The 8650-nt window shown below is 42.2% G+C and overlaps 1 long non-coding RNA gene across 1 annotated transcript; it reads right to left on the reverse strand.

The window, feature by feature from the left end:
* Positions 1 to 324: 324 nt before the first annotated feature.
* Positions 325 to 4243, reverse strand: LOC103660664. Its single transcript, XR_567853.2, has 3 exons — positions 4050 to 4243; positions 548 to 721; positions 325 to 437 (listed from the first exon to the last, which is right to left on the reverse strand). It is a non-coding gene; the product is annotated as an uncharacterized LOC103660664 (long non-coding RNA).
* Between the last annotated feature and the right edge of the window lie 4407 nt (positions 4244 to 8650).

Here is an 8650-nt window from a genome sequence, read left to right on the forward strand (position 1 = left end):
CGACGGATGTGCTACAGAAAACTCGCTGGTGAGATGTTGGCTCTTCTGGAGATACCCAACTTGACAGACTCCAGAAATATACAGAGATAATATTCAGATCTGTACTTAATCTCTTGATCTTTGTGTGTCTTGGGCCAGTTACATGGATAGTGTTTGCTGAGACCCGAAGGGGGAGGGCCGGGGGAAGAGGACACCCTTCCTTTCAGGCAGTGGGCATGAAAAATACCTCGTGAACCCAGTGGTATAGGATCGCACGCAGAAGTTTCAGGAAATCTGACAAATCTTTCTCTGAACTACTGTACCAGACCTCAGGAATTCCTTTAGATTCCAACTCATGGGCAAATTGAATTCCCCATCCATTTTCATAAGTTACAGTGGAAAAACATTGTCTCTTCCTAGCTTCTCTTTGATGTGGAACACAAAATCCTTACTGGCCCCTGTAAAAGCAAGACAGATTAACATTTCTGTTCTTGTTCCAAAGAAAATGAATGTGCCTTTTATATTTTCTTATAGTCTGGCTGGAGACTTCAAGAAGGCAGAGACTTACTTGAAGCTCTAGGACTTGATTTTCGACCTCAGGGGCATGGAGTTCCAAGGAGCCTGGTGGCAGGAGTACTTGTAGAAGTACCTGTCTGGGACTCGAAACAGACCTTGCACTTCACAGCAGGAGAGTGGTGCCAAGTTTGCAGAAGCGTGGAAGAAGAATCCAGCCACCCATCTTCTGATGGGCAGATCAAAGGCATCACATTTCATTGTTTCAGAAGAACGGAAATGGAAAAATGAAAGGAAAACAAATCAAAGGATGAAGGAAAAGGGGAAATCCCTCTCATATGGAGTAGACACAGTAGGCAAAGTAGAATAGCTAAGAAACTATGCATTATATAATCTTTGTACCAGAAGTCCTTCTCTTGGACTTTCTAGAAAGTAACTAGATAATCTTCTACTTCATAGATGAGAAAACCAATGCCCAGAGACCCTGCCCCCAAACATAACAGCCAGTTAGTAGAACTAGGAATTGAATCCAGGTCTCGTGATTCTTTCATTACTGGTAGAGTATAAAATAAAGTCTCAGTCCTGTGGTAAATTTCTAGACTTTTTAGGAATACATACAAGCATCTTAGGAAGTATTAACAATGCTGTTGAAGGCAACCATTTAATGGCATTAAAAAGAAGTTAAGATTTATAACTAAGAAAAAATAGATTAAAATATCATGTGTAATATGATCTATTTTATTTTATATAAATTAAAAATACTTATCTATGAAGAAAAACTAGAAAAAAATTGTCCTTATGAAATGTTATCATTGGCTACCTCTGAATGGAGAACTAGAGATGAATTTAATCTTGTTTTTACTTTTTCCTATTTCCCAAATTTTAAACAGTAAACAAGTATTACTTTTGGATTAAAAAAGGTAATTACTGGGGGACCTGGGTGGCTCGGTCGGTTAATAATCTGACTCCTGATTTTGGCTCAGGTCATGATCTCAGGGTCATGGTCTCAAGGTCATGAGATGAACCCTGCATCAGGCTGCTCGTTCAGTGCAGAGTCTGCTTGAGATTTTCTCTCTTTCACTGTCTCTGACCCTCCCCCTGCTCTCTCTCTCTTTCAAAATAAATAAATAAATAATAAATAAATAAAATATTTAAAAAATAAATAGAAAAATTATAAAGGTAATTATTTGGAGAAAGAGAGAGAGAAGGCAGAATTGTTCTTGGATTCAAGATTAAAGTTCTTGAATTTCAATCTTGGGAAGTGATTTAAGAGGAAGAGCATGATTTCAATATAAATTCTTCACTCCAAGCTTCCTTGAATTTTGGTAATCTTTAGAGCTGACCTCTACAATCTGGACAAGTACCAGCCCTTCTGTACTTCTGACTCATCAGAGGATTTTTGCCTTACGCTAAGCAAGGAACAATAATACTTTTTTTCACTTTTGCTCTTTTTGGGGTTTTTTGGCCCTTTTAGAGGTATCTATTATCCAAACACCCAGAATTTCTAAAAACCCATGTTCAAAGTGTCACCAACACTTTGGTGCTGGACTGAATTATTTTGTGCTTTGGCCAGGGATGGGCTATGATGCAAGTTGCAAGAGGCAGCAGCCGTAATTAGGAGTTCAATTTATTGGATTATGAGCCAGATTCTCTCTGGTCACAAGCTTCTTCCTGGGAGCAAGGTCAGCATCGTTGGCTATCCCAGATGTTTTCTGGTTGGTGCAAAGTTTGAGTTCAAGCTTATGCGATTTCCTTAGCTGCCCCTTTAAAAGAAAGAAAAGAAAGAAAGAAAGAAAGAAAGAAAGAAAGAAAGAAAGAAAGAAAGAGAGAAAGAAAGAAAATGGTGTTGTAGATAACGGATTTGTATGCAAAAAGGGAAGTTAAAAACTGGATTGTACAGCCACAGTGTTTCCTTCCATACTTTATGCTCGCCCCATTCTGAATCTGTCCCGGGATCCCTCTTCTATACACCTAAACACTGTGAAGACTTTTCTGTGACCAACAGCCATTGATAAGAATGAGTAACGTTTTTCAGGTTTTTTCTTCAGACCTGAAACTCTTGGCAAACAAACGAGGAGGGAAACAAAACCCAAAAGTCTAGATTCAGTCCAGCAATCACAAGTCAATTGCTTCTATTTTTCTTATCCTTAAGGAAAAATAAGATGAAGGATGTACTGATGCCACTACCCAAATAGTAAAGGAAAAACACTCCAGATGTGGGCTGAATTACCCAGATAACAGACAAAAAGAAATCTGGTGTGAAATGGTGACTCATTCTGCCTGTTTACACAGCCTGAATTTTCTGGTTAATTGTCAGTTCTTCACTTCACTTTGTGCTATGTAAAAGATAAATTATTCCCTGACAGGTTTATTTTTATGTTGATTGGGAAAAAGTTCATGCTGAAACAGTTGTGTGATGTGTTTTCTGGGGACAGAGTTGGGTGCTGGAATTTGGTGAAGTGTGTGACAATAGCAGGAACAATGAAAGGAGGATTAAAGATCAAAGACCCAAAGATAAGAAATTATAGCCAAATTAGAGAGTGTACAGATGACATTCAAATATCCATCCATCCATCCATCCATCCATCCATCCATCCATCCATCCATCCACTTATTCATCCATCCATCAAATATTTAGACAGCCTTTACTTTAGGTCTTAGGTATAATGATAAGAGCTACAGGAACAATGGTAAACAAGACTGATCCATTTCTTCCCCATCCCCTCCACTCGTGATTTTACAATAAACAAAGGAGATGGACATTACACAAGTAATTACAACATCATTTTTGCTACAAAAGAGAAAGTAGTATGCCATTAAAACATGTAATGAGAAGACAATATAGTGAGAAGGGGAGGGGATGATCAGAGAAAGCCTCCTCACAGAGGTGGAATTCAGGTTGAAACCAGGCATATGTGAAGGGCCGAGACATACAGATCACCTTGAGTTTGTCTCCCTGGTCCCCGAGTTCAGGAATCATCTTGGCTATGTTAAGGAAGAAAGGGAAGTATCGAGGATAAAGATGTTAACAGCAAACCTGTCAGTTGATAGAAATGGTGTTCCAAAAAACACAAAAATAAACCAATCTCCTTCTAACCCTTCATCAGCACCAGGTCAAAATAAGAGAGCCCATTAATAACCGATGAATGTAGCTTTCTAGAAATCTCTCAACACGTTTATGGCTGTAGCTGACTGCAGTTAATTGGACTTCTGCTCCTAAGCACGTTTTGAAACAGCAAATCCATGGTGATGTTTTGGTGGTACATTGGCTTGGTCTTTCCTCTCCCTGGTTTACTGGGGACTGAGCTATCAACTGAGTCCCCAGGCATCTGACGTGAAAACGGGAGACTAACTCCATCAACAGTTCAATTAATCTGAATTTTGCTCCTATAGTTCTAGTTACCCTGACTTCAAACATAGACTCACCCAGGAAGCTCAAAATGCAGCCGACAATGGTTCCTACAAATAGGCTAACCGTTTAGCTTTGAAGAGATGTCACAAATTTATTTATTAGCTTTCTTAACTAAAAGATGGATCCCCTTGATTTTTTTACTTACTTGAAAGGTGATGAGATGGCAGAACCCCTAAAGATTCTTCCCAGCTCACAAGCTCATGCTGCTGGAATTGTTGTCACGATGGTGCTGTTCTGGGAAGCGTATCTTGTCTGAGCAGATGCTAGTGATTCGGTCTGGGCAGGGAGATGTCCAGGCACAGAGAAGTGCACAGTTGGAGCAAAGGCAGCCAATCCCGAACACCTGGAGAAAGCAGAGCTCAGACTGCCCCCCCCCCCGCCCCGAAGCTCTGACAGCCTCCCATGAAGGAGAGGGAGTTTAGGACCATTCTATCCAGTACAAATCAGGAAATACATTAATGGTCTCAACGTCCATCCATTGAAAGCAAAGGTTTGCCCTCTACATGGGGACTAGAAAACCTGCTTGGGGAAATTCAAAAGGTTGACCCTGTTGTCGTCTTGGGAAGGAGGGCCTGACCCCAAGACTGGGCTCAATCTGTAATCAGTGGACTATTTCTAAAGGGAAAATTAACTCAGGCAACATTGCTTGGTGTGAGTCACCAAGACGAAGCTGCTGTGGCTGGCCTTCTACAAACCCAGCAGGACCCTCTTTGTCAGCAAGCTTGTCCTAATTGCATTATTGAGGGCTGCGTCAGGCTCTCCTGTCCTACGCAACAGACCAGCACTCCAGCCACGAGGAAGGAGCAGCCCCTGCATTCTCAAGATTCATGGAGCATGGTGGCCAGGAAATGCAAGCCTGCACTGCCATCGATAACAGTGGCCCGTATTCATCAAGTGCAAACTCAATGAATTAAATACTTAGCACTCAGTGCCTCTTTAATTCTCCCAATAATCCCTGAGGTGTATGTATCCTTATCCTCATTTTCCATAGGAGGAGCTAAAGGTCAGAAAGCTTCAAATGCCCAAGGTAACATAATTAGAAGCAGGGCTAGGATTTAAGTCGGGAGAGTTTAATCTCAAGTCTAGAACACCGTGCTCCGCTGTAATCAGGATCGGGCCAATAAAATCAATACCTGAAAAGAAAATTTTGCTTTATTTCTTAATGCATATGGAAACACAGCTTGGCACGAAAAGCAGAAAAACACAAACAGGTAACAAGAATAAAGCAAACAATGCCATGCCACCAGAAATGACGTAGGTGATTAGTGCTTTCAGATTTCAAACAGACGGTGTCATGCTGTACGTACTATATTTTGACCTGTCAAGCCATGACCTGTTAGACCATGACATCCATATTCACGTGCAATGTGATGGAGGATTCGCTTGCTTGCTGAAGTGAACAGGGTAGCTCCCCCGAGCAGTGAGCAACATGGAAACACAAATCTCAGAACACTGCGTATAACATAATCCCTTGAGAAAGGTGTAGGAACAAGTGGGGCGGGGGGGGCTGCATATCAAATGCTAAACAATAGTTACCTTTTTGGGGTGAGATGGGGTGGAAGGGAGAAGGGGGGGTGGTTTTTAGTTGTTATCCATAGTCTTCTGTATTGTTTGAATATACTACATCCCCGTATTAATTTTATAATTAAAAATTGCGATTTAAAACTAACCATGTTGAAGTCGATTGACGGAAAAAGCAAAGGTATTTCAAGGGAGGAGGGAACAGGGGGCACAGTGACAAAAGAACAGAAAAAGGAATAGAGTCAAAAAGGAGGCGATTGGAGACGGGTTTCTGTGGGCTACAATATACCCCCACCCCCAGCAACAGCTCTGCTCTGTCGGAACTTTTTGTATTTGTGGAATTCAAAGGATGTTCCGCGAATCCAAGAGAACCAGGATGGAGAAGTATCTTTCACAAGCCTGATCTGAGCTCCTTTGCAGGGTGTCCATCTGGGGCCCTCTCCCTGGCCCCTTTCACGTTGGAGAGAGGAGGGAAACAACAAGAAGCTGGTTCGAGCAGCCATGGGGTCCTGAGAGGACGATGCCAAGAACTCCCGCTTCTCCATCGGCTCGCTGGCACCGAGAGCGACCCGCACCTGGGCGCCAGATGTGTGCACACACGTACGTGTGCCACTGCTGATCCATCTGTGGCTCAAGATGCAGGCTTGGCTTTTGCGCACGGAAAGGAGATAGATTCATTACAAAGCACAGGATAAGAAGTTCCAGAGCTGTAGTGTGAACAGATGAAGGTTCTCTGTTCCTTGCTCTCCTTTCATCTTATCTTTTGGGGCCTCTCCGATATTTGGTGACAACTGCACTTGTAACGGTATCTGGATTTTACCTCCGCTCCGTTTCGATAATTTGTTTAGATGCTGCTTTCCTGCATATACGGAGTCTTCTGAAACATCAGAGGTTTTTTCAGTGAGATGGAAGGAGAAAAGAGATAGTATGTACAAGGCAAGAAATGATGATTTTGCATTGTTTCTCATTAAATTGCATGCCACTGTTGAGTTCAAACTTGTTTTGTGTGCAGAGAGGGGTTTAAAATATGGATTGCTGGGGCGCCTGGGGGGTGCGGTCAGTTAAGCGTTTGACTCGTAGTGTCGGCTCAGGTCCTGATCTCAGGGTGCCAAGATCTAGCCCCATGTGGGGCTCTGCACTCAGCGGGGAGTCTGCTTCTCGCCCTCTCTCTCTTTCTCTCTCTCTCTCTCTGTCTCCCGTTGCCCCTCACCACCCATGGAAGTGTTGAGCACTCTTGCAAGGCTAAGATTCTGGGAATTCATCTTCTCCATTTTTCCTCTTAGGAAATACTAACTTGCAATGTCATTTGTTATGCTGAGAAAAGGCAAAAGATTTCTTCACAGTAAGAGCAGCAAATCGCTTGGTGGTAATTATTCTAGAAAGTCATTCAGGCTCTATTCCAAATGTGTCTTAACTATATTGTAACTACCATCCTTCAGGCTGGGCTATGGAGATATTCAGAGAAGCACACAATTCTTTCAACTGAACTCTTTCACATGGGAGCCCAAAGATATATATGTCCTCCAGGTTACTGGGGTTTTACTTTTTTTTTTCTCGAGCATCTTAAAATATATCATCATCTTCCCTGAGGTCCTTCTCCATTGAATTTGGTATCAAAGAGCATGGAAAAGAAAACCAGCTTTGCCTTTTGCAGTTAACTATACTTGATCATCCTGTGATGCAGTAATCTCAACAACCTCATGAAATTGGGCTGGTAATTTTTCTTTTTTAAAGGAGGTTCTTTTTTTTTTTTTTAAGATTTTATTTATTTGACAGAGAGACAGCCAGCGAGAGAGGGAACACAAGCAGGGGGAGTGGGAGAGGGAGAAGCAGGCTCCCAGTAGGGAGCCTGATGCGGGGCTCGATCCCAGGACTCTGGGATCACACCCTGAGCCAAAGGCAGACGCTTAAGGACTGAGCCACCCAGGCGCCCCTGGGCTGGTATATTAATCCCTCTCTAACAGATGACTTGACTGAGGGGCTCTGTGTAGGGGAGGGAGGGCCCTCGCTGCTATGAGAGCATACCCTCTTCCTTTGAAGTGTCATATCCTTTGCCGCATACCCTCCACGTGGATCAGAAACCATTCCTTGTGTGAATGGCCTACTTGATCCTGGTGTTTTACATTTTTTTCTTCAGGACAGGGTTTGTTGTTGTTGTTGTTGTTATAGTTTTTAAACTTTAGTACGGGGGTGCCGGGATGGCTCAGTTGGTGAAACGTCTGCCTTCGACTCGGGTCATGATCTCAGGGTCGTGGGATCTAGCCTCAAGTCCGGCTCCCTGCTCATTGGGGTGTCTGCTTCTCCCTCTGCCTCTGCTGCTTCCCCTGCTTGTGCTCTTTCTCTCTCTCAAATAAATGAAATCTTAAAAAAAATAAACTTTACTACAATATACATAACATAAAATTTACCATTTTAACCATTTTTTTAAAGAGATTTTATTTTTAAGTGATCTCTACACCCAATGTGGAACTGGAGCTTACGACCCCGAGATCAAGAGTCACATGCTTTACCGACTGAGCCAGCCAGGTGCTCCCACCCTTTCAACCATTCAGTGGCATTAAGTAATCACCACTGCCATGCATATCCAGAACTTTTCATCATCTTAAGCTGAAACACTGTCCCCATTGAACACTAACTCTCCATTTCCCACACCCCTCCAACCCCGCTCACCTCATTCTACTTTCTATCTCTACGAATTTGATTATTTTAGGTATCTCAGAGAAGTAGAATCATACACAATTTGTCTTTTGGGGTCTGGCTTCTTTTGTCTAACATACTATCCTTAAGGTTTATCCATGTTGTAGTATGTGTCAGAATCGCATTTTTCTTTTTTTATTTTATTTATTTATTTATTTTATTTATTTATTTATTTATTTATTTATTTTTTTAAATGATTTTTTATTATATTATGTTAGTCACCATACAGTACCTCCCCGGTTTCCGATGTAAAGCTCGATGATTCATTGATTGCGTATAACACCCAGTGCCCCATGCAATACGTGCCCTTCTTACTACCCATCACCTGTCTATCCCATTCCCCTACCCCCCTCCCCTCTGAGGCCCTCCGTTTGTTTCTCATAGTCCATAGTCTCTCATGTTTCATTCCCCCTTCTGATTACCCCCCCTTTCTTTATCCCTTTTTTCCCCTACCGATCATCCTAGTTCTTATGTTCCATAGATGAGAAGAAATCATATGATAGTTGTCTTTCTCTGCTTGACTTATTT

Source organism: Ursus maritimus, unplaced genomic scaffold, assembly GCF_017311325.1.
Source record: "Ursus maritimus isolate PB19 unplaced genomic scaffold, ASM1731132v1 scaffold_16, whole genome shotgun sequence".
NCBI lineage: Eukaryota > Metazoa > Chordata > Mammalia > Carnivora > Ursidae > Ursus > Ursus maritimus.